This window comes from Protopterus annectens, chromosome 5.part1 (assembly GCF_019279795.1).
Source record: "Protopterus annectens isolate FY-2018-M chromosome 5.part1, PAN1.0, whole genome shotgun sequence".
NCBI lineage: Eukaryota > Metazoa > Chordata > Ceratodontiformes > Protopteridae > Protopterus > Protopterus annectens.
Window position 1 is genome coordinate 612,232,948 of NC_056736.1, and position 23,932 is coordinate 612,256,879.

Here is a 23,932-nt window from a genome sequence, read left to right on the forward strand (position 1 = left end):
AACACTGCAGACGTCAGGGGATGCAAATATACCCATATCTGGATGACTGCCTTATACAAGCGGACAGCCAACGAATTTTGGTAAAACACTTGAATTATGCCATCCACCTACTTCAGGCCTTGGGATATACAGTCCACATTCACAAGTCAAGACTTGTTCCATCCCAAAGAATAACTTTTCTGGGTGCGAATCTAGACACAACCACAAAATGGCTTACCTCACAGAAGAAAAACAAAGTCAACTACCGGATTACTTCAAAAATCTGTCAAGGCAAACTCAGCTGACTGCAAGGAAAATCCTGCAGGCCCTGGGTTACATGGCTTCTTGCATTCTTCTGATTCCACAAGCAAGGCTACATATGAGGAAACTACAATGGTACCTAAGGAGTTTATGGACTCAGCACAGTCATAGCTTGGAAACTTTGATACCACTCATCCCATGCCTTCAAAGGGAATTTCTGTGGTGGGCTCAAGCAAGCCAGTCAAACAGGGGTCTGCCCTTCAGCAAACCAATAGCCAGCCAAACCATTACAACGGACACTTCAGACCACGGATGGGGAGCGCACATGGAGGGAAAGTGCATCCAAGGACTATGGTCACAAAAAGAGCTATGCATGCACATAAACCAAAAGGAAATGCTGGCAGTGATACATGCAATCGAGGCCTTCACGCTATTTCTACATCAAGGCCACCTGCTAATAAGGACAGACAACACCACAGTTATGTGGTACATAAACAAGCAAGGAGGCTCCCATTCCTACCCTCTTTGCAGACTGGCAATGAATCTATGGGAACTTTCCTTGGCACTCAATATAGAGCTGAAATCCCAATTTGTGCCAAGAAAGGACAATATACTGGCGGACAGCTTAAGCAGAAACATCATGGATGCACATGAATGGATGCTGCACCCAGACATCTTCCTTCAGATAACACAATCATGGGGGAGGCCGTACATATACCTCTTTGCCTCCCCGCACAATCATCAGCTGAAGAAGTTCTGCTCAAGGACATACCACCCACAAGCATGGAAAGTGGACGCCCTCTTTTTCAGCTGGAGAACTCTTAACAGTGTATGCATTCCCACCTCTTCCATTAATGACCAAGGTCTTACTGAAGATCAGGGCAGAGCAGCCAAGAGTGATTCTGATAGCTCCGGACTGGCCAAGACAGCACTGGTATCCATTGCTCAAGAGCATGTCACGCACGAAACCATGGCCTCTTCCACAATGGCCACTTCTCCTGACACAGCACAATTACAAAACTCTGCATTCCAACCTGAAAACATTGCAACTAACAGCCTGGAAAATACCTTGATTCCTCCCCAGGATAAGCTATCCAAGAGAGTGAAGGATATCATCATGGAAGCTCGCAGGCCTTCCACAAGAAAGGCATACTCAGCAAAATGGAAAGGATTTCACACTTGGAACACCACAAAGGGCCTAGATGCGAAAGTGATGAACATGGCACATATCCTGGAATACTTGGCAGAAATGCTCCACAATGGCCTTTCTTACTCTTCCATTAAAATTCATGCTTCAGCAATTTCAGCAGAGTACAATACTGATCCACCTGTCTTTTCTCATCCTCTCCTAAGGCAGTTTCTAAGAGGAATTAAAAACATCAATCCTCCAAGGAAACCACCAGTGCCTACTTGGGACCTTAACTTCGTGTTGGAAAAACTAACACTGCCTCCCTTTGAACCAACAGCATCTGCAGAACTACAGTTCCTGTCTTGGAAGACTGCCTTCCTTCTGTCCATAACCTCAGCAAGAAGAGTATTTGAGTTACAGGCCCTCATGGCAGTACAGCCATTTCTTATTTTTCATCAAGACAGAGTCTCATTGAGAACCAATCCTTCATTTATGCCAAAGGTGGTATCCAGGGTCTCATTAAACCAAGCTATCCACCTGCCTACCTTCTTTCCAAATCCACAAAACAAAGGGGAAAAGCTTCTGCACACCCGGGACATACACAGACAGTTGCGCTACTACTTGGACAGAACTAAAAGTTACAGAAAAACTGACCAGCTGTTTGTAGCATATGCCATGGTGCACAAGGAAAAGCAATTTCAAAACAGACAATTTCAAAATGGATAGGGAATTGCATTCATTTTTGTTACTCCTTTCATGGAAAAACTGTGCCAGCTAACATTAGACCTCATTCGACCAGAGCCACAGCCACCTCCACAGCCTTCTTAAGAGGGGTGGCTACCAAGGACATTTTAGAAGCTGCTACATGGAGCTCCGTGCATACATTTTCCAAGCATTACAACTTACCTCTATATTCCAGATTCAGAGCAGGCTTTGCTACGGCAGTCCTGCAGGGCATTTTAGCTACACCATCCTTTACATAGATCCTCCACCCCCAGATTGGCTATGGTATTCTACCCATATGTGATGACTGCAGATGCATCCTTGAAGGACACAGTACAGTTTTGTACCTACCATAAATGTAGATGTCCGATAGGTATGCATCTGCAGTCAGGTTTACCCTCCCTCCTTCCCCTCTGTGGTATTTCTTGGGTACTTTTCCCTGTCATAGCTAGCTGGGGTTATCTATTATGGTGTATTTGTTTTTATATATATATATATATATATATATATATATATATATATGTATATATATATGTATATATATATATGTATATATTTCTGTGCATGTTTGGAATCTATTGCATTTCTCCAAATTTAGCCTTCCTTAGAGGGCATCTGGCATCTGGGGCAAGAAAAACTGAGGAAGATGGCGTCAGCTGACGCTTTTATACCTCAGGTGCTCTGACGTCGGGGAGAGGGCGACATCAGCCGACGCCGGACCCAGACTTTGGAATCTGGCCGACCGAAGGGCTGCCTGAGGCAGGACAACCCATATGTGATGACTGCAGATGCATACCTATCGGACATCTACATTTATGGTAGGTACAAAACTGTATTTTTCTTGGGATCGCAGAAAACAGGATGCAGTCCCTATCAGTGACGTCATCGGTTTTGTTGTGCTACAAGGGGTCTTGTTTCTTAGTTAATGACCAAATTTTCTTTGAAAAAAAAAAAAACAGTACGAGTCTTCAGCTCTGCCACGGGGGTAAGCCTGATGGAGTCAGGGAATAGTCACAAGCTTATTTAAAGCCTGCAGTCTTGTGGCTCAAGAATTGGCCACTTATTGGCTGTGATCTGGGGGATAACACATGGAAGGGTGCTGCCCTGTTATGTGCCCCAGGGGTGCACAAGACTCTGGTAAGACTTCTGCTTAAAGTTCAGAAGGGCAGAGCACCAAAAGAAACACACGTTCAGGCTGTCTTGTATCTTACAGTGATTCTTTACATAACTGGTCTAATGAGCTCAACTTATGTGCCTGGGGCATTTATTGTTTTATTAATGATGCAAGTGTAATGGCCACCAAACAACCCTGAAACCATTAATTAAACTGCTGTCTTATCTTGGAGATCCCGTATGTTTGCATACAGTAGTTGATGTTTTCTACAACAGCCTTGCAAGAAACTTAATACAGATTGGCATTTAGGCAGAGTTTTCTTTCATAACAAGTTAGTCATCTTGACGCATGTTTGTCAGCAGCTGCTTATGCCATTCTTACTGTTCATCCATTTCCTACTGTAGTTATATGTATGCTAACAGCAATTTACAATGTCTGTTGCTGTACCCGCTTGCTCAGCCATTGTTCTTTGCTGACTTGAAGTAACCATGGTAACCAGCCATGCATGTGCATGTTTACTGCTCTGATTTTAGTTCATGTAAATACAGCTCATGACTTACACTGACTTTGACAGTATCTGTTGAATGTTAATATGTGCTTAATGTGCATATTTTTTCTATTGTGTATCAGCTGTTTTATTTGTCTAGTTGTTGTTGTTCTCTAAGAATACCTGGTTGAAGGGCGGATGGTCCATTGGAACTACCTGGTTAACAAATTATCAAACTGGGTCTATATTATAATGATGAAAAATCAGAATCTCGACTGCTCACATCAGCGAAAATGCAAATAGGCGATGTTGGTATTTTATGATCCTATTACAGTGAATATTGGAACATCTACCCTTTCCTCACTGTAGTGCGATCTCGGAGTTTGAATATATATTGGGGGGGGCACAGCCACCCACAGTAGCAATTTCGAGTATTTGAATTTTCGCTCATATGAATGTTCAAGATTCTGATTTTTCATCATTATAATATAGAACCTATCGGTGGTGGTGCTGCGGTAGCGTTGTCACCTCACAGTAAGACGTTGTCCTGTTCGATTCTCAGCTAGAGCGTCTTCTGTGTGGAGACATGCGTGAATGGGCGTACCTTCGTTGAAGGTTGTGCATCAGGGCTGGCAACCCGCACGTAAAAATCTACTGCCAATCATTAGCGGACCGGAGTTCTGCTGTGGCGACCCCTAACCGGGAAAAGCCGAAAGAAAACAACAACATAATATAGACCCCATCAAACTACCTGGTTAACAAGTATTAATTTCAACTGATCTCTAGGTTCTGATGCTAACAAAACACATTTCATTTTTTTTTTTTTTTTTTGGGCTGTACTGTTAGGAAAAGTCCATAGTGGAATGTTGAACAGTGGATCCAGCCCATAGGTCGAGGTGGGACAAGTTGCTACAGAAACTAATGCTTGTATTGGAAAATAGTTGAGATCTAGTCAAGAAAACCTAAAATGTTGAGGACTGAAAAAAATTCACATCAGTTTTAGTTATGAGGGGCTGCAGTGTACCTCCAGTTCTACTAAATACAGTAAACTGTCAGTTAACTGGAACTCAAGTAACCAGAACAAAAAACTGAAAAAAATAGCTGTACAATTTTCATGTGTTGCACTTTGTCCCCCCCCACCCACCTCCCCACAGAAACATTCCTTACGTTTTTAGTGTTTTACAGTAATAAAAAGGAAGATAGGAATAAATTCCCTCTCTCCCCAACCTATATACAAGTCAAACCAAACAAATAGTATAGGGTACAGTATTAGTCAGGTCTATTTTTAATAGTAACTCTCAAGCAACCAGAAACTACAAATGTTAAGTTGTTTATCTCGCCTTCATTCTTGCTGTTTGGGATCTCGGCTCCGACTCGTCCATCTTCAGTAGCTCAAGAGCTGTTTAATGGCTCGAGGCTACTCCTTATCCCATAATGCCTTGCTATAGCTACGCAGATCTCGTTTGCCACTTCAGCTGCAAGGGTGTCGTTTTTCTGGCCCAGGCTCGTATATTTAACTTTTTGTGTAAACTTTCCTTAGAATTTAAAATTTCTAGTATCCTTTCTATTTAGAGTTATTTATATGTGTTGTAGTTATTTTTTCTATAGTGTCTCTACCCTTTTTGACAGAACTCGTTTAAGTTAGAGAGTCCTCTGCCCCTCCCCCATCCCTACGTTAGCCGTTTAACTTAGAGGCTCTCCTACTTCCTTTTTCCCTTTATTGTAAAAAAAAAATATATGTATAAATATATATATATATATATATATATATATATATATATATATATATATATAATAACATTTAATTATATTATATATTAGATTTCCTTCATAGTGATATATATAGTAATGGTGTGTTTTGTCTAGTGTAGTACTGTTTATTTTTTTTTGTCTGTATTTACTTAGTCTTCCCTTTTTTTAGTACAGTCATGTCTAAGGAAGCTAAGGTTTCTGGATTCAAGAAGTGTGACTCATGCTGTCATAAAATGTCTCTGACAGATGGGCACACTAGATGTCCTTCAAGAATGCAACTGCAGTCATAATATATGGGTTGTCCTGCCTCAGGCAGCCCTCGGTCGGCCGGATTCCAAAGTCTGGGTCCGGTGTCGGCTGGTGTCGCCTCCTCTCCGACGTCAGAACGGCTGGAGTATAAAGGCATCAGCCGACGCCATCTTCTTCAGTCTTTCTTGCAGCGGTGCCCGAAGCAGAAGCAGTTCGCAAGTGCCGGTCGGTCAGCTCCTGTGTTTTCAGTACCGAAGTCATCTAAAAGCTAAGTACCCCATTGGGGAACATTTTTTCTTGCCTCAGCCGATGTCAGAACAAATTGAGAAAGTTAATAATTGTTTGTCTTGTGGTAAACAAATACCTCATAAGGACTTCCATTCTTATTGCCTTCCTTGCCTGGGCCCAGACCACGACGTCTCGGCCTGTGCTTGCTTTAATAAGCACACTCTCAGGCGCCGGGCAGAATTTGCCGAAGACTTTTTCGGTGATTATTTTGCTTATATCATGCTGTCGAATCAACCGACAACTCAATCTTCCAAAAAACGTAAGGACCGGGACCGACATCCTCGGCCCGCGTCCTCCACCGATACTCCTCCTAAACCCTCTGCGAGTGCTTCGGTCCTTTCGGAAGTGGTAATCCAACCGCTGCAGGCCGACGACATAGCGGTAACTCGTCCTTCGGTCTCGGAGGCTACTCCAGTGCCGGTTGTTGACTTTCCTCCAGAAACCGAGGATGTCCTTCAAGGATGCATCTGCAGTCATAACATATGGGTTGTCCTGCCTCAGGCAGCCCTTCGGTCGGCCGGATTCCAAAGTCTGGGTCTGGCCTCGGCTGATGTCGCACTTTCCCCGATGTCAGAGCGCCTGGGGTATAAAAGCATCAGCCGACGCCATTTTCCTCAGTCTTTCTTGCCGTGTGGTGCCCGAAGCAGAAGCAGTTTGCAAGTGCCAGTCGGCCAGCTCCTGTGATTCAGCTACCGAAGACTTCGAAAAAGCTAAGTACCCCATTGGGGACTCTTTCTTGCCTCAGCCGATGTCAGATAAAGTAAATAATTGTTTAACTTGTGGGAAACAAATACCTCATAAGGATTTCCACTCTTACTGCCTCCCTTGCTTAGGCCCAGACCACGACGTCTCGGCCTGCTCTGCCTGTGCTTCCTTCAACTGACGAACTCTTAGACGTCGGTCGGAGTTTGCAGAGGAATTTTTTGGGGTTAATTTTGCGTACAAGATGCCGTCGGAGACTCCGACTTCGCATGTGGTTAAAAAACGGAAGGACAAGGACCGACCCTCGCGGCCCGCGGTTTCGGTTGAAACCACTGTCAGGCCTACCGCGAGCGTCTCGGTTTCGACTGAAACCGAGTCCTCGGTGCTTCCTATTACCGAATCCACTCAACCAACTACCTCGGCCCCGGAGGCTCCGGCCAAGTCGGTTATTGATTTACCTACTGAAACCGGTGTCCAGGACATGTCCGACACCATTCCTTTAGACAAGTCTACTCCTGAACGTGGTGCAGCCAGACCCCCTGCATCCATGTCCATTAAGGCCTTTTCTAGGGCTAAAGCTGCCAAACTTGCTAAAGCTTTGCCTCCCAAGACTACCTCTCAGAGGCCTTCTACTGGCTCTCAGATTCTCAGCCTAGCAGAGGATCTTATCTCTTTAATTAGAGGTTCTCAACCTCACCTGGACAGGGGCTCTTTTCCACCACCAGACAAAAGGCACAGGGTTGAGCCCTCTGACCCCCACTCTTCAGATGAGTCTACGGATGAATCTGTGTCGTCAGACCACCAGCAGGAGGCTTATTCGGCCTACGAGGATTCTGATGCTGAAGAATCTATTCCTTCGGCCTCCCCTCCTGAAGAGTTTTCTTTTGGTGAGACACTGCACTCTGAGAGAACATTTTCAATGACAGGGCCAGGAATTTTCTGATTCTAGAAAGAGATTAAGGACCTTTTTACATTTACCTCAGCATAGGCCTTTAGCTATACCTCCTGTTTTGAATGTTATTGAGGATGTGTACTCTGATGCTAGTACAGCCCCTGATTCTCTCCCTCCGGCTCCTGCCAAACCTGAAAGGTACCACAGGGTCCCGGATTCTCATCTACACCTGTATAAGGCCCACACTGCAGACCCAGAAACTATTTCCCAGGGCCCAAAAGGGGTTGCAGCTGCCACTGCTAAAAATCCTCTACCTTCTGAAAGGGAGTCTAGAGCTTTAAAGAGATGGGGAAATAAAGTTTATACTTCTGCAACTCTTTCCATGAGGGCATTAAATTGTCAATTTCATATGATTCAGTACCAATAGTATTTGTTAGATGAATTGTATAAGAAGCTTTCCTCCTCTGAACCCCTTGACCGTAAATCACTTCAGGATCTGGTACATAACTCACAGCAGGTTAGCAACCATTTTCTGCAGTGTGGTTATGATTCACTGGAAGCTTCATGTAGGTCTGCTATGACAGGGGCAGTTATACGTAGGCATGCCTGGTTGAAGGAACAATCTCTACCGGACCATGTTAAAGCTAAGCTCCTGGATGCTCCAATGGAAAAACAAAAATTATTTGGTTCCACGGCTCAGAAGGTCTTAAAGAAGTTTGAAGAAAAGGCAAAATCTGTGCAAACAGTCAAGGACTTTCTGCAGGTACAGCCTCCAAGATTCAGCAGAAATTGGCCTACTAAGAATTGGTCCTTTCCAGACTCAGACAGATCCCAGAGAGGCAGGAACAGGCGTGCCAGAGGTAGAGGGCAAGCTAGAGGCTCCTACAGAGGCCGTCAGTGGCAGCCTCCCAACCAGAGAGGAGGTAGTGCAGGAGCAACAACAACAACTGCTACACCAGGACAGACTCAATGACTTTATTTTGACTCCGCCGACCAGGGCTCAATTAGAAGCACCATTGGGCAGAAAGCTTTCTTTATTTTCAAAAAATTGGCATTACATTACAAGGGACTCATGGACACTGCAAATAATAGACAGAGGATACAGGTTCCATTTCCACACATTGCCAAAAAGAAAAGGAATGCCACACCTGCCACCAAATCAGAGGGCAGAGGCTTTGAAGCAAATCACCAAATTAATACAAATGAAAGCCATAGAAAAGGTACCTCTTTCAGAACAAGGCCAAGGATTTTATTCCAGATTATTCCTTGTTCCAAGAAAAGAAAATCAATGGAGGCCTATTCTCGACCTGTCCGCAATGAATACTTACCTCATTGTGCCAAAATTCAAGATGCTGACCCTACAGCAGCTTCTTCCCATGCTGGGCAAGGAGTCTTGGCTGGTGACTCTAGATCTCAAGGAGGCATACCTGCATGTCCCTATTCGACAAAGTTGCAGAAGACACCTCAGATTTCTTGCAGGATCAGAGCATTATCAATTCTCAGCATTGCCCTTTGGCTTATCTACTGCGCCCAGAGTATTCACGAAATGCCTGGCATCAGTAATTGCACACTGCAGACTTCAGGGGATTCAAATCTACCCATATCTGGACGACTGCCTTATGCAAGCGGACAACAAGGAAAATTTGTTAAAGGACTTGGACTATGCCATCCACCTATTACAGGCCTTGGGATACACAGTCAACATCCAAAAATTAAGACTTGTTCCATCCCAAAGAATAACCTTTTTGGGTGCAGATCTAGACACAACCACCCAAATGGCCTTTCTCACAGAAGAAAAACAAAAACAACTTCCGGATTACTTCAAGAATCTGACAAGACAAACTCAGCTGACTGCAAGGAAAATCCTGCAGGCCCTGGGTTACATGGCATCCTGCATAATTCTAATTCCACAAGCCAGGCTGCATATGAGAAAATTGCAATGGTACCTAAGGAGTGTATGGACTCAGCACAGTCACAGCTTAGAAACTTTGATCCCACTCATCCCTTGCCTTCAAAGGGAATTCCTGTGGTGGGCTCAAGCCTGCCAGTCCAACAGAGGGTTGCCTTTCAACAAACCAAAAGCAAACCAAACCATCACCACGGACGCTTCAGACCGAGGTTGGGGAGCACACATGGAGGACAAAGGTATCCAGGGGCTATGTTCTCAAGGACAGCTGCGCATGCACATAAACCAAAAGGAAATGCTGGCAGTGATACACGCAATCGAGGCTTTCAAACCTTTCCTTCATCAGGGCCACCTGCTAATAAGGACAGACAACACCACAGTTATGTGGTACATAAACAAGCAAGGAGGCACGCATTCCTACCCTCTATGCAGACTGGCCATGAATCTTTGGGAACTTTGCTTGAAACTCAGTATACAACTACAGTCCCAGTTCGTACCAGGGAAAGACAATACTCTGGCAGACAGCTTAAGCAGAACTACCATGGATGCACACAAATGGATGCTGCACCCAGACATCTTCTTACTCATAACACAATCATGGGGAAGGCCGGAGATAGATCTGTTCGCCTCACCCCACAATCATCAACTGAAGACCTTTTGCTCAAGGACATACCACCCACAAGCATGGAAGGTGGACTCTCTTTCTTTCAGCTGGAAAGCTCGAAGTCTATGCTTTCCCACCACTCCCATTAATGTCGAAGGATCAGGGCAGAACAGCCAAGAGTGATTCTGATAGCTCCAGAGTGGCCAAGGCAGCACTGGTACCCACTGTTGAAGAGCATGTCACAGACGAAACCGTGGCCTCTCCCCCTATGGCCACTTCTTCTGACGCAGAACAATTTCAAGATCCTGCATCCCAACCTAAAAACCTTGCAGCTAACTGCCTGGAGAATACCATGACTCCTCCTCAGAATAGCTTATCCCAGAGAGTAAAGGACATTATTATGGAAGCTCACCGTCCTTCCACAAGGAAGGCATACTCAGCAAAATGGAAAAGATTTCTCATTTGGAACACAACAAAAGGCCTAGATGTGACAGTGATGAGCATGGCACATATACTGGAATAGTTAGCAGAATTGTTCCACAATGGCCTGTCTTATTCTTCCATTAAGATACATGCCTCAGCAATTTCAGCAGAATACAATGTAAATCCACCTGTCTTCTCACATCCTCTGTTAAGACAATTTTTCAGAGGAATTAAAAACATCAATCCTCCAAGGAAACCACCTTTACCTACTTGGGACCTTAACTTTGTGCTGGAGAAACTAACACTTCCTCCCTTTGAACCAGCAGCATCGGCGGATCTACAGTTTCTGTCTTGGAAAACTGCATTCCTTCTGGCCATTACTTCAGCAAGAAGAGTATCTGAGTTACAAGCTTTAATGGCAGTGCAGCCATTTCTTATTTTTCATCAAGACAGAGTTTCATTGAGAACCAATCCTACTTTTATGCCAAAGGTGGTATCTAGGGTATCCTTGAACCAAGCAATTCACTTGCCTACATTCTTCCCAAATCCACAAAATAAAGGGGAGAAACTTCTACACACTCTGGATATACACAGACAATTACGCTACTATTTGGACAGAACTAAAAGTTACAGAAAGACTGACCAACTGTTTGTAGCATATGCTGCTGGGGCACAAGGAAAAGCAATTTCCAAACAGACAATTTCAAAATGGATAGGAAATTGCATTCGCTTTTGTTACTCCTTTCATGGAAAGACTGTTCCTGTAAACATTAGGCCTCATTCCACTAGAGCTACAGCCACCACTACAGCCTTACTAAGAGGGGTGGCTACCAAGGACATTTTAGAAGCTGCTACATGGAGCTCCGTGCATACATTTGCCAAGCATTACAATTTACCTTTATACTCCAGATCCAGAGCAGGTTTTGCTACAGCAGTCCTACAGGGTATCTTAACTACACCATCTTTTTCTTAGTACCTCCACCCCCAGATTGGCTATGGTATTCTACCCATATGTTATGACTGCGGATGCATCCTTGAAGGACATAGTACAGTTTTGTACCTACCATAAATGTAGATGTCCGATAGGTATGCATCTGCAGTCAGGTTTACCCTCCCTCCTTCCCCTCTGTGGTATTCCTAAGGTGCTTACCCCTCCATTAGCTAGCTGGGGGAATCTATTATGGTGTATTTGTTTGTATGTATATATATATATATATATATATATATATATATATATATATATATATGTATATATTTTTGCAATATGTTTGGAATTTTTTGGCATTTTATCCAAATTCAGCCTTCATAGAGGGCACCTGGCATCTGGGGCAAGAAAAACTGAGGAAAATGGCGTTGGCTGATGCTTTTATACCCCAGGCGCTCTGACGTCGGGGAAAATGCGACATCAGCCGAGGCCAGACCCAGACTTTGGAATCCGGCCGACCGAAGGGCTGCCTGAGGCAGGACAACCCATATGTTATGACTGCAGATGCATACCTATCGGACATCTACATTTATGGTAGGTACAAAACTGTACTTTCTGGATCTACCCGACACCATTCCTGTGGACAAGGTTACTCCAGCACGTGGAGCAGCTAGGCCTCCTGTATCTATTTCCATCAAGGCCTTTGCACGTGCTAAGGCCGCCAGCCAGGCCAAGGCCCATCCTAAACCTACTGTTCAGGCCCCTTCTTCTGATAAACAGATCATGTCTCTTGCTGCAGATCTAATTTCTCTTATTAGGGGGTCTCATCCTCATCCAGACAGAGGTTCTCAGCCGCCTGCAGAGAAAAGGCCCCGAACTGAGCAGGTCGACAACCTCTCTTCAGATGAAGCCTCTGGGGATTCTGAGCATTCTGATACCCAAGAAGAATCCTTCCAGGCCTATGAGGACTCTGATGCTGAGGAATCAATTCCCTCTGCCTCTCCTCCAGAGGATTTTTCATTCGGTGAAGTCCTACACTCCATGAGGGAGCATTTTAAATGGCAGGGTCAGGAATTCTCTGACTCCAGGAAAAGGCTACGTACCTTCCTCAAGCTTCCCCAGCACAGACCTTTAGCTATCCCTCCAGTTATGGATGTCCTGGATGATGTTTTCTCCGACTCCAGTGCTAACCCTGATTCTCTCCCTCCTGCTTCTGTCAAGCCAGACAGATATTATAGGGTCCCTGACATACACAAGCATCTCTTTAAGGCCCATTCTGTGGATCTAGAAACTATTTCACAGGGCCCCAAGGGAGTGGCTACTTCCACTGCCAAGAATCCACTGCCAGCAGATAGGGAAGCTAGGTCCCTGGAGAGATGAGGTAAAAAAGTTTATACCTCCACCACCCTGGCCATGAGGTCACTTAACTGCCTTTTTCATATGTTTCAGTACCAGGAATTTTTACTGGATGACTTACAGAAAAAGCTAGCCTCCCCTGAGCCTACTGATTTTAAGGCATTGCAGGATCTAGTACATAATACTCAGCAGGTTAACAATCATTTTCTTCAGTGTGGTTATGATGCATTGGAGGCTTCATGTAGGGCAGCTATGACTGGGGCTGTTATCGAGACATGCTTGGTTAAAAGAACAGCCACTGCCAGACCATGTTAAAGTAAAGTTACTTGATGCACCTCTGGAAAAACAAAAGCTTTTTGGTGCTAATGCACAAGATGTGTTGAAGTCCATTGAGGAAAAAGCTAAATCAGTACAGACAGTCAAGGATTTCCTACAGGTTCAGCCACCCAGATTCAGCAGGAATTGGCCTTCAAAGAATTGGTCCTTTCCAGACACTGACAAGTTTCAAAGGGGAAAAAACAGGCGTGCCCGAGGTAGAGGGCAATACTGAGGCTCCTACAGAAGCCGCCAATGGCAACCACCAAATCAAAGAAGTGGCACAGGCAGCCCAGCTGCACCACAAGTACAACCACAATGACTTGACTTTCATACCGCCTACAAAGGCTCAAAGAGAAGCACCCTTGGGCGGAAAATTATCTTTATTCTCAAAAAACTGGCATATCTTAACCAAGGACAACTGGATTCTGGATTTAATAGACAAAGGTTACAGATTCCACTTCCATACTTTACCAATAAAACAAGGCATGCCAAACCTGCCACATCATCAAAGGGCAGAGGCACTCATTCAAGTTTCAAAGCTGTTAAACATAAATGCAATAGAAAAGGTTCCTCCACAGGAACAAGGCCAGGGATTTTATTCAAGACTGTTCCTTGTTCCAAGAAAGGAAAACAAATGGAGACCTATACTGGACTTGTGTACTCTAAATACTTATCTCATTGTGCCAAAGTTCAAAATGCTGACGTTGCAGCAACTCCTTCCCATGCTGGGCAAGGGGTCTTGGCTGGTCACTCTGGACCTCAAGGAGGCATACCTGCATGTCCCAATCAGACAAAGCTGCAGAAGATACCTCAGATTTCTTGCAGGGACAGAGCATTATCAATTCTCAGCATTGCCGTTTGGCTTATCTACTGCACCCAGAGTGTTCACGAAATGCCTGGCATCAGTAGTGGCACACTGCAGACTCCAGGGGATTCAAATATACCCCTACCTGGACGACTGCCTCATACAAGCAGACAACAAGCAAACCTTGATAGCAAACTTGGGCTATGTCATTCAATTACTACAGGCCTTGGGATACACAGTCAACATTCAGAAATCAAGACTACTGCCATCCCAACAGATTATTTTCCTAGGAGCCAAACTGGACACAAAAACACAGATGGCTTATCTCACAGAGGAAAAAGAACAGCAGTTACCAGAGTACTTCAAAGGCCTAGCAAAGCTCTCCCAGCTGACTGCAAGGAAAATCCTGCAGGCCCTGGGGTTCATGGCATCTTGCATTCTTCTGATACCTTTGGCAAGACTTCATATGAGAAAGCTGCAATGGTACTTTAAAAGCTTATGGTCCCAACACAGCCAAAGCCTAGAGGACGTAATCCCACTCATTCCATGTCTACAAAAAGAATTTTTGTGGTGTGCTCAAAGCAAGTCAGTCAAACAAGAGCATGTCTTTCAACAAACCTCAGGCAGGTCAAATGATTACAACAGATGCCTCAGACCATGGATGGGGGGGCGCACATGGAGGGCAGATGCATTCAAGGTCAATGGACACCAAGGGAAAGGCATTTGCACATAAACCAAAAGGAGATGTTGGCAGTGATACATGCAATCGAGACTTTCGAAAAATCACTCCAACAAGGACATTTGCTAATAAGGACAGACAACACCACGGTTATGTGGTATATAAACAAGCAGGGAGGCACTCACTCTTATCCCCTCTGCAGACTAACAATGATTCTCTGGGAAAAATCCCTAAGTCTGAAGATACATTTGCAATCCCAGTTTGTGCCAGGCAAGGACAATGTACTGGCGGACAAGCTGAGCAGAAGTTTCTTGGATCCACACGAATGGATGCTGCATCCTCACATTTTCTCACAGATAACAAGGACATGGGGAAGACCGGACATAGATCTCTTTGCTTCTCACATGAACCATCACCTGGAAAAGTTCTGTACAAGGACCCACCATCCTCTAGCCTGGAAAACAGATGCTCTCTCCCTCAGCTGGAAGTCCCTAACAATTTATGCATTCCCTCCTCTACCACTGCTGACCAAGGTGATACTGAAGATCAAAGCAGAACAACCAACAGGCATTTTCATTGCTCCAGACTGGCCAAGGCAGCACTGGTACCCATTGCTGTTGAGCATATCTCGGACCAAACCGTGGCCTCTGCCCCTATGGCCTCTGCTTCTAACACAACACAATTACAGGACAGTCCATCAAAACCTGAAAACATTGCATCTGACAGCCTGGAGGTTACCATAACTCCTTTCGATATCTCTCTTCCAAAAAAGTTAAAGAGATCTTACTGGAAGCACGCAGACCTTCCACCAGAAAAACCTATTCAGCCAAGTGGAAGAGATTCAGCGTCTGGAATGCTAGCAGGGGTCAGGATACAACAGTATTGAGTATACCTCAGATATTGGAATACTTGGCAGAAATGTTTCACACTGGTCTCTCATATTCTTCCATAAAGATTCATGCCTCAGCAATCTCAGTGAAGTACAATTGTGACCCACCGGTGTTTTCACACCCTTTGCTAAGACAGTTCCTAAGGGGGATAAAGAATATCAAACCTCCCAGGAAACCGCCAGTACCTGCATGGGACCTCAATTTCGTCTTGGAAAAATTAACTCTTCCTCCCTTTGAACCAACAGCAACTTCAGAAATGCAATTTCTGTCATGGAAAACGGTTTTCCTATTGGCAATCACATCAGCAAGAAGAGTCTCTGAGATACAGGCACTTATGGCAGTGCCTCCTTTTCTCATTTTCCATCAGGACAGAGTCTCTCTAAGAACCAATCCTTCATTCATGCCAAAAGTAATTTCAAGGGTGTCTCTAAATCAAGCCATTCATCTGCCTGCCTTCTTTCCCAACCCTCAAAACAGGGTGGAAACACTGCTGCATACTTTGGACATACACAGGCAACTATGCTACTACCTGGACAGAACTAAGGCCACCAGAAAGTCTGACCAACTGTTTGTAGCCTATGCTGCTGGAATACAAGGAAAAGCAATCTCCAAACAAACAATTTCCAAATGGATTGGACACTGCATCAGATTCTGCTATTCCTTCCATGGGAAAGGTGTGCCAGCCAATATCAGGCCACACTCCACCAGAGCTATAGCCACATCTACAGCTTTCCTAAAAGGAGTGGCTACAAAGGACATTCTAGAGGCTGCTACATGGAGCTCCGTGCATACATTTACCAAACACTACAACCTGCCTTTATACTCCAGATCCCGAGCAGGCTTTGCTTTGGCGGTCCTGCAGGGCATTTTAGCTACACCATCACTTTCTTAGGTCCAACCTCCCCCAGCTTGGCTATGGTATTCAACCCATATGTTATGACTGCAGTTGCATTCTTGAAGGACATAGTACAGTTTTGTACCTACCATAAATGTAGATGTCCGATAGATATGCTACTGCAGTCGGATTCTCCCACCCTCCTACCCTCTACATCCTTCTTTATGGGTCCACTACCCCTACTCCTTTTTAGCTGGGGGTGTCTCTATGGTGTATCTGTTTATTACTGTTGTGCATGTCTGGAATTCTTTATCCATTCACCAAATTTAGCCTTCCTAGGAGGGCACCTGGCATCTGGGGCAAGAAACACTGAAGAAGATGGCGTCGGCCGATGCCTTTATATTCCAGCAGTTCTGACGTCGGAGAGGAGGTGACACCAGATGACGCCGGACCCAGACTTTGGAATCCGGCCAACCGAGGGCTGCCTGAGGCAGGACAACCCATATGTTATGACTGCAGTTGCATATCTATCGGACATCTACATTTATGGTAGGTACAAAACTGTACTTTGCGCCTACTGTTTGGGTGCTGTTCACCTGCAGGACTCTTGTTCTATTTGCCATGCTTTTAGTCCAAGAGTCCTGCAGGAGCGTAAGAACAAACTGATTCTTAGGGGTCTTTTAAGACCCCAGGATTCACCGGCAAAGAGTTCACAGCCAGTGAAATCCCCAAAATCCACTAAGCCGTCGGCTCCACCCTCGGAGCCGACTCCTGTGCAGGATTTACCTTCTAAGTTGGTTCCGGCTGGCACCGTCAAGATAACCTCCCCGTCTGCTCCATCGGAGCCGTCACGAAGCCACAAGAGGCTGAGAGTCCCCTTCCTTAGAGTCGGTGCATTCGGCTCCTCAGTCTCCATTACTTCAAAGTGATCGTAGCCACCGATCTTCTCACTCCTCTCGATCCTCTAGACTATCGGATCACGATGTGGAGAGAGTAGTCAGTAGGTTGCTAAAGTCGAAGGCACTAGATAAATTATTGTCCAACCCTCCTCAACAGGTATCGGCTCCATCCACTTCGCTTGATGTTCCTCCTCCGACTCCAATGAGTTCGGAGCCGGAGTTTGTTGAGGTTCGATTAGTGGAACCGTCGGCTCCGATAACCATATGCCCTTCGGTTCCGACGTCGGTTCCGATTACCTCAATGGTACCTTCCATCGAGGGATCTGGATGCCGAGGCTCCATCGGCTCCGAGGGGGCGAGTGGCATCGGACCCTTGTCTGACCCCGTTCTCCCTCTCGGAGCATCGGCGCAGGTGAGCTCGGCTCCAGCATCGGCCTTGGAGCCATCCCCCTTGGCGCTGAGAAAGATTCCTATTTATTCGGAACCGGAGCTTTCTCTTCCTCGAGATAGGGACGCCTTTGAGGTCATGCGGAGTGTGCTGTCCCCAGAGTCAGCTCCACTACCAGCCCCACCAGCTCCGTACCCGGTAGTGCGTGTGCCAACCTCTGCTCCTCCTACAGACCCCAAGCGTGGGTAACCAATGCTCCAGGACACCCCATTGGGTGTTTCCTCTTCTTCCGAGGCCTCCCCTGATCACTCAGAAGAGCCCCCTCAGAAGAAGAAGAAGTGCAAGAGGAAGCACATTGACTCCCCTGAGTCTGTCACTTCTTTTACAGACTTAGATGAATCAGAAGGGTCCCCGAGATCCCCCTCTGAAGTTGTTTCCTTCTCAGACATCCTGGAAATGCTTAGGCAGAGGGGGAACTGGAATCCCCTAGCCCCTACCGAGGATGAGTCTGTATTCCTGGATGCTTTCAGTTCCCGAACTTCCACCTCCTGGGTTTCTCCGCCTTTCGACCCACTTATGTCCGTAGTGACTCGTATGGCTTGATCAGCTCCGGACACAGTGGAACCAACTCCGAGGAGACCTAGTAAATTTATTACAGCCCCCCAGGATAAGCAATTCCTTTCTAAAGGTGTGCCCGTTGATGCCATGGTGGTAGCAGCAGCCACCGAAAAAGAGCTAGCAGAGACCTCTTCATCTGTTCATCCCCCTAACAAGGAGTCTAGGACGATGGACAGGTACGGAAAACGAATGTTTGCTTCAGCTACCTTCTCCATGAGGTCACTGAACTATCTATGTCATTTTACTCGACTTCAAAGGGATCTCCTTAAAGAGCTTGGAGATACCCTTCAAGATCCTACAGCTGAGGGAGCACAAGCCAAAGTAGCTTCCCAGCTAGCGACGCTTAATTCTATAGTTAACTCCTCCATGAGGCTCATTTTCTATGCAGCCTATGGAGCAAGTAGAGCCGCGGGCATGGGTGTAGCCCTTAGGAGGCATGCGTGGATGCAGCTGTGTCACTTTGCGGAACCCTTTCGAGCATCCTTCACCAGTACCCCCTTTGATGGCTCCTTTCTCTTTGGGCCACAGGTGAAAGACACGTTGACTAGGTGTGAGCAAGAAGGCAAGACTGTCTCTGCCATGGGAGTCCATTTTTCCACTCCTTCTAGACCTTACCTCAAGGGTCGGACGAGTGGAAAAATGTGGTTCCGTAAATCTCGGGGAGCCTTGCCTGATACACGTAGTGGTTTTTCCTCCAGAGGCATAGGGGGAAGCAATGATAATAGATGCCGCCCTCATGGCAGAGGTGGTCCGCAGAACAATTGCAACAGAGAATCTTTCTCTGATAAGCCCTTCCAGCATCCCTGAAGGGTTGTCCGGCTGCTCACCTCTGGAGGCAGTCTGGGGAAGACTTTCACTGTACCCAAAAGCCTGGCTAAATTTAACAAAAGACAGATGTGTACGGTCCATTATATCCAGAGGTTACAAAATTCCCTTCCATCAACCCCTCTTATAGTCAAACAAAATCCTCCCAGATGTTCCACCCAATCTGAAGGAGCAAGCAGTAATAGAAGTTTCAAATCTGCTAGAAAAAAAAGCCATCCAGGAAGTCCCCGCAGACCAGCACAGATCCGGAACTTACTCAAGGTTCTTTTTAGTACCAAAAAAGACAGGGGACTGGAGACCGATTCTGGATCTCAGCAGACGAAACAGGTCTGTTCAAAGAACAAAGTTTTGGATGGTCACGCTACAGTCCATTCTACCCTTTCTGTGTCAGGACAATTGGATGTGCTCGATAGATCTTCAGGACATGTTTTACCATATCAAGATGGACAGACGCTCCAGGAGATTTCTTCGCTTTCGGGTGGGGGCCAGTCATTACCAGTTCAGAGCTCTGCCCTTTGGTCTCACCACAGCCCCCAGGGTTGTTCACCAAGTGTATGGCAGTGGTCACGGCTCACCTGAGATGTCAAGGATTCCAGGTGTTTCCATAGCTAGACGACTGGCTCCTCACTGCTACCACCAGGCATCTACTCCTACAAGCGCGGCATCCTGCACCCAGCTAGGTATTACAATAAATTTCGAAAAATCCGCCTTGTTGCCCTGTCAATCTATCACTTACATAGGAGCAGACTTAACCACAAGGGATATATTCGCAAGGTTACCACTAGAAAGAGTGTCCACAATTTGCCAACAAGTGCAAATTCTAATGCAGAGCAAAATGATCCAAGTCAGATATGTCCTTCAAACTCTGGGCTCCATGGCAGCTGCCATTCTTCTAATCCCACTAGCACGCTTCCACATGAGAATTCTTCAATGGCTTCTTTTCACACAGTGGTCCTTCCAAGAGCTACCCATGTCTGACATGATCCTTATCACGGAGGCATGCAAAAGACACCTTTCTTGGTGGATGGTCTCCCCATTAGTTACTCAGGGAAGACCTTTCATACAACCCCCTCCGGTACCCACAGTGACAACAGACGCCTCCCTGATACGGTGGGGGGGGGGGCATTATCTGGGCAGGACAGTCCAAGGCACTTGGCAACCTCATGAGTACCATCTGCATATAAATGTCCTAAAAATGAGAGCCGTGCTCCTAGCGTTGCAAGCTCTTCAAGACTCTCTTCCTTCCAAGACCATTGCAATTCAAACAGACAACATGTCAGTGGTGTGGTACATCAACAAGCAGGGCGGAACCAGATCCTACCCCCTGTGTCGAGAAGCACTCAGACTTTGGCAGTGGACGATTTCCTCCCAACGTTTTCTGATTGCGACGCACATCCCTTGGAGATCCAACGTCATAGCGGACAGGCATAACAGAGCTATCCTCTTGCCTCACGAGTGGTCTCTGAATCAGGAAGTTGCGGATCTTATTTTTTGCAAATGGGGACAGCCTTGCTGCGATCTTTTTGTCATTCCCTTCAACAGCACATGCAGCAACTACTTCTCCCTTCTTCCGCTTCCAGGTCACATATCCAGAGATGCTGTAGTCCACAATTGGCCTCAGGGACTTCTTTATGTTTTCCTCCGTTTCCCCTGATACCAAAACTCATACAGAAAGCAAAATCATTGGGTTGTAAAATGATCCTCATTGGCCCTACTGGCCTCGACAGATATGGTTCCCGTTCCTGCGCCATTACCTTTTCGATCAACCCTAGACACTGGACCCAATTCCAGATCTTCTGATTCATCAATCAGGCGGGTTGCATCAGTCCCTCCAAAATCTCCAGCTCACAGCTTGGTTGCTCCACTTCCAACCTTAGCCAGGCTTCCCAGCATTTCCCCAGCAGTACATGAGATTATTGTCTCCTCTCACAAGTCTACAATGAGAAAAACTTATGCTAGCAAATGGAAACGTTTTTCTTGTTGGGTGGAGTCTAGGAATGTGGATCCCTTCCCAGCCCCAATACACGAAATTCTGGAATTCCTGGCACAACTGTTTCACTCCGGGGCCACTTCCGCTACGATTAGGGTACAATTAGCGGCCATTTCTAATTTTCATATTGGCTGGTCAAATTCTAACATTGTCTCATAAGCTCTGTAAAGCTTTTTTGAGTGGAACATCTCTTCTTAGACCTCCATTGAGAGATCCTCCTCCCCCTTGGGACCTTAATTTAGTCCTAACTTCTTTAATTCTGCCCCCTTTTGAACCAGCAGCTTCCTGCTCCATCAAGTTTCTGTCTTGGAAGACACCCTTTCTGGTAGCTATCACTTCAGCTAGGCGTGTCTCAGAACTCCAGGCACTATGTGTTCGTCCTCCCTACCTGGTGTTTCACAAGGACAGAGTTGCTCTGAGGACTAATCCTTCATTTCTTCCTAAAGTCTGCTCAGAAAATAATTTAAACCAATCTATAGATCTCCCTGTGTTCTTCCCAAATCATAGCAACAAGGCAGAGTACAAACTTAACCAATTGAACCTTCATAGACAATTGCGTTTTTACCTGCACAGAACTAAAGAAATAAAAAGTCAGACCAATTATTCCTTTCTTATGCCTTAAACAAACAAGGTCTCCCAGTTTCCAAGGTGACCTCATCCAGATTGTTGTCCCACACTATCACTTTTATTTATCAGTTGTGGAACAGAGTTACCAATTAAACCGAAAGGTCATTCTGCTAGGGACCTAGCCACCTCCATAGCCTTTCAGTCCAGGTTTCCCATGGATTCCATCTGTGCAGCTGCCACATGGGCAAACCCTCATACCTTTATCTCTCATTACAAGGTGGATATGGTCTCCTGGAGCAGAGCTGACTTTGGTTCCACTGTTCTGAAGAGTCTGTTTTACTAAGCCACCCAGGGTGTTAGGTGCTAGGGACGCTGTCCCAAACAGCAAGAATGAAGGCGAGATAGACAACTTAACATTAAGAAGTTATCTACCTACCATAACATTCCATGTTAGTTGTCTTCATCTTGCCTTCTTTCTTGCGTCCCTCCCTCCATCCCCCGACTTAGTAGATTGAGAGGAGCTCCTTTTTTCACTGGCTGAGTATTCTTTTATTGTTATTCTTCTGGCCAGGTCTTCCTAAACTATTCTAGATATTAGAATGCTGGGAACAACCAGTTTTTTGGTAACTGTTTTTTCTCTTATGTCTGGTTTAGCTATTTCAAACGAGATCTGGGTAGCTATTGCTAGGCATTATGGGATAAGGGGTAGCCTCGAGCCAGTAAACAGCTCTCGAGTTATTGAAGATGGCCGAGTCGGAGCCGAGGATCGGCTCCGATCCCAAACAGCAAGAAAGAAGGCGAGATGAAGACAACTAACATGGAACGTTATGGTAGGTACATAACTTCTTATTATCTGGCATCTACCAATCCCCATGGGTGCCATTTAACCAAGAGTTTACTGTATTATCACAGCAATACTGAACAGAGCTTGTAGTGGAGTGAGAAGGGACATTTAAGTGATGGGGGGGGGTCCTTCAGACCTGGTTGTGGTTATGCTTCCATAGCAGAGTCTAAAGCTGTTCTTTGTTCAGTTACGTTTGGGCAGTGACATTAGCTTCAGTTTAAATTTTTTTTCTTTTATGATAAGTACAGTGCTTCCATACCTAGAGAATATTGTGGCACAATTCCCTCTAGGCATTTGTATAGTGTTATAAACCAAACCTGTAGCACTGAAATGACACCGGAGACCAGATAAAAGCCAAGCACTGTGTATTGTAACTCTAGAGTTAATCTAGTGTTTGGCTTTTATCTGGTCTCCGGTGTCGTTTCAGTGCTACGTGTTTGGTTTGTATTAGTTTTTTTCCTGTGGGGTTCCAGTTTGTCTATGGTGATTTGTTTGTATATTGTTTCCAAAGTCTGCACTGGCATATTGTTAAGTTGGAGTAGCTATCCATCTTGTACTTCAAGATATAGTTACTCAGCCTTATCCTAGTAATCATGACGAGAATCTAGTCTGTGCATCCAAGCATTATCGACTGAAATTGCTCGTTAAGTAAAATGTTGTTACTGCAGTGAAGTTTGAAGTGCATTTTTTTTTTTTTTGTCAAATAGAAAAAACTATTTTTCCTCTACATTGTGTTGCTGTCTGGGCATGTTTCATATTGTTGCTGATAATATTTGAAAAGGGATTTGGGATGTGTATGTTAAAAAAAAAAAAAAAAAAAAAAAAAAAAAAAACTGAGCACAGTTGATTTGTATTCCTTAATTTATTTTCAGTTGAGAATGTAAAATTCCAGTAGGCACTGAATCATGCAGGACAGGTTGACATAAGCATGTCTTTGGGGAGCAGTCATATTTCTTGTGTAGAAACCTTGATTTATTTCCCTAGTGCGCTGTACTTTGCAAAAGAAAGCCTGGTGTAATGTAGTTTTATGTGTTCTCCCTTTGCACGTTCGTTTTATTGTTTATGGATGTTTTTGTCCTTATTGAGAAAACTACCTTGAATGTGGTGTGTAGCATGACAAATATAAAGTTTTAGTGCGGCTTAGCCATATTCTTGGATTTATTGAGAAGGACACAGCAGCTGAAGTTGCAGGTTATAGACAGTTTAAACATTCCTCTAGGCATATATGCCATTCTGATTTATGACTGTGCTTCAGTTTTTATACATCCCATATTTCTTCTCAGTTAAGAAGCAAGTGATGCATATTTTGAAGGTAGTTTTGCCCACTGTGAATTTTTATTCCATGTTGTACGTGGACAGAATGATTCTTTCTCATTGACAAAACTGTTACATTTGATGTCCATGACTGAAATAATTGTAGAAAAAGCATTCTTATTTGACACTGCCAGCTATATGTGACTATTTTGTGTAATTTCAAATATTTC

At 45.1% G+C, this 23,932-nt stretch overlaps 1 protein-coding gene across 2 annotated transcripts in view; it reads left to right on the forward strand.

Moving 5' to 3' along the window:
- The window catches only part of LOC122803561 (probable tRNA methyltransferase 9B), a 784,173-nt gene that overhangs the window by 600,647 nt on the left and 159,594 nt on the right, over window positions 1–23,932 (forward strand). The gene's annotated exons all lie outside the window — the stretch shown is intronic.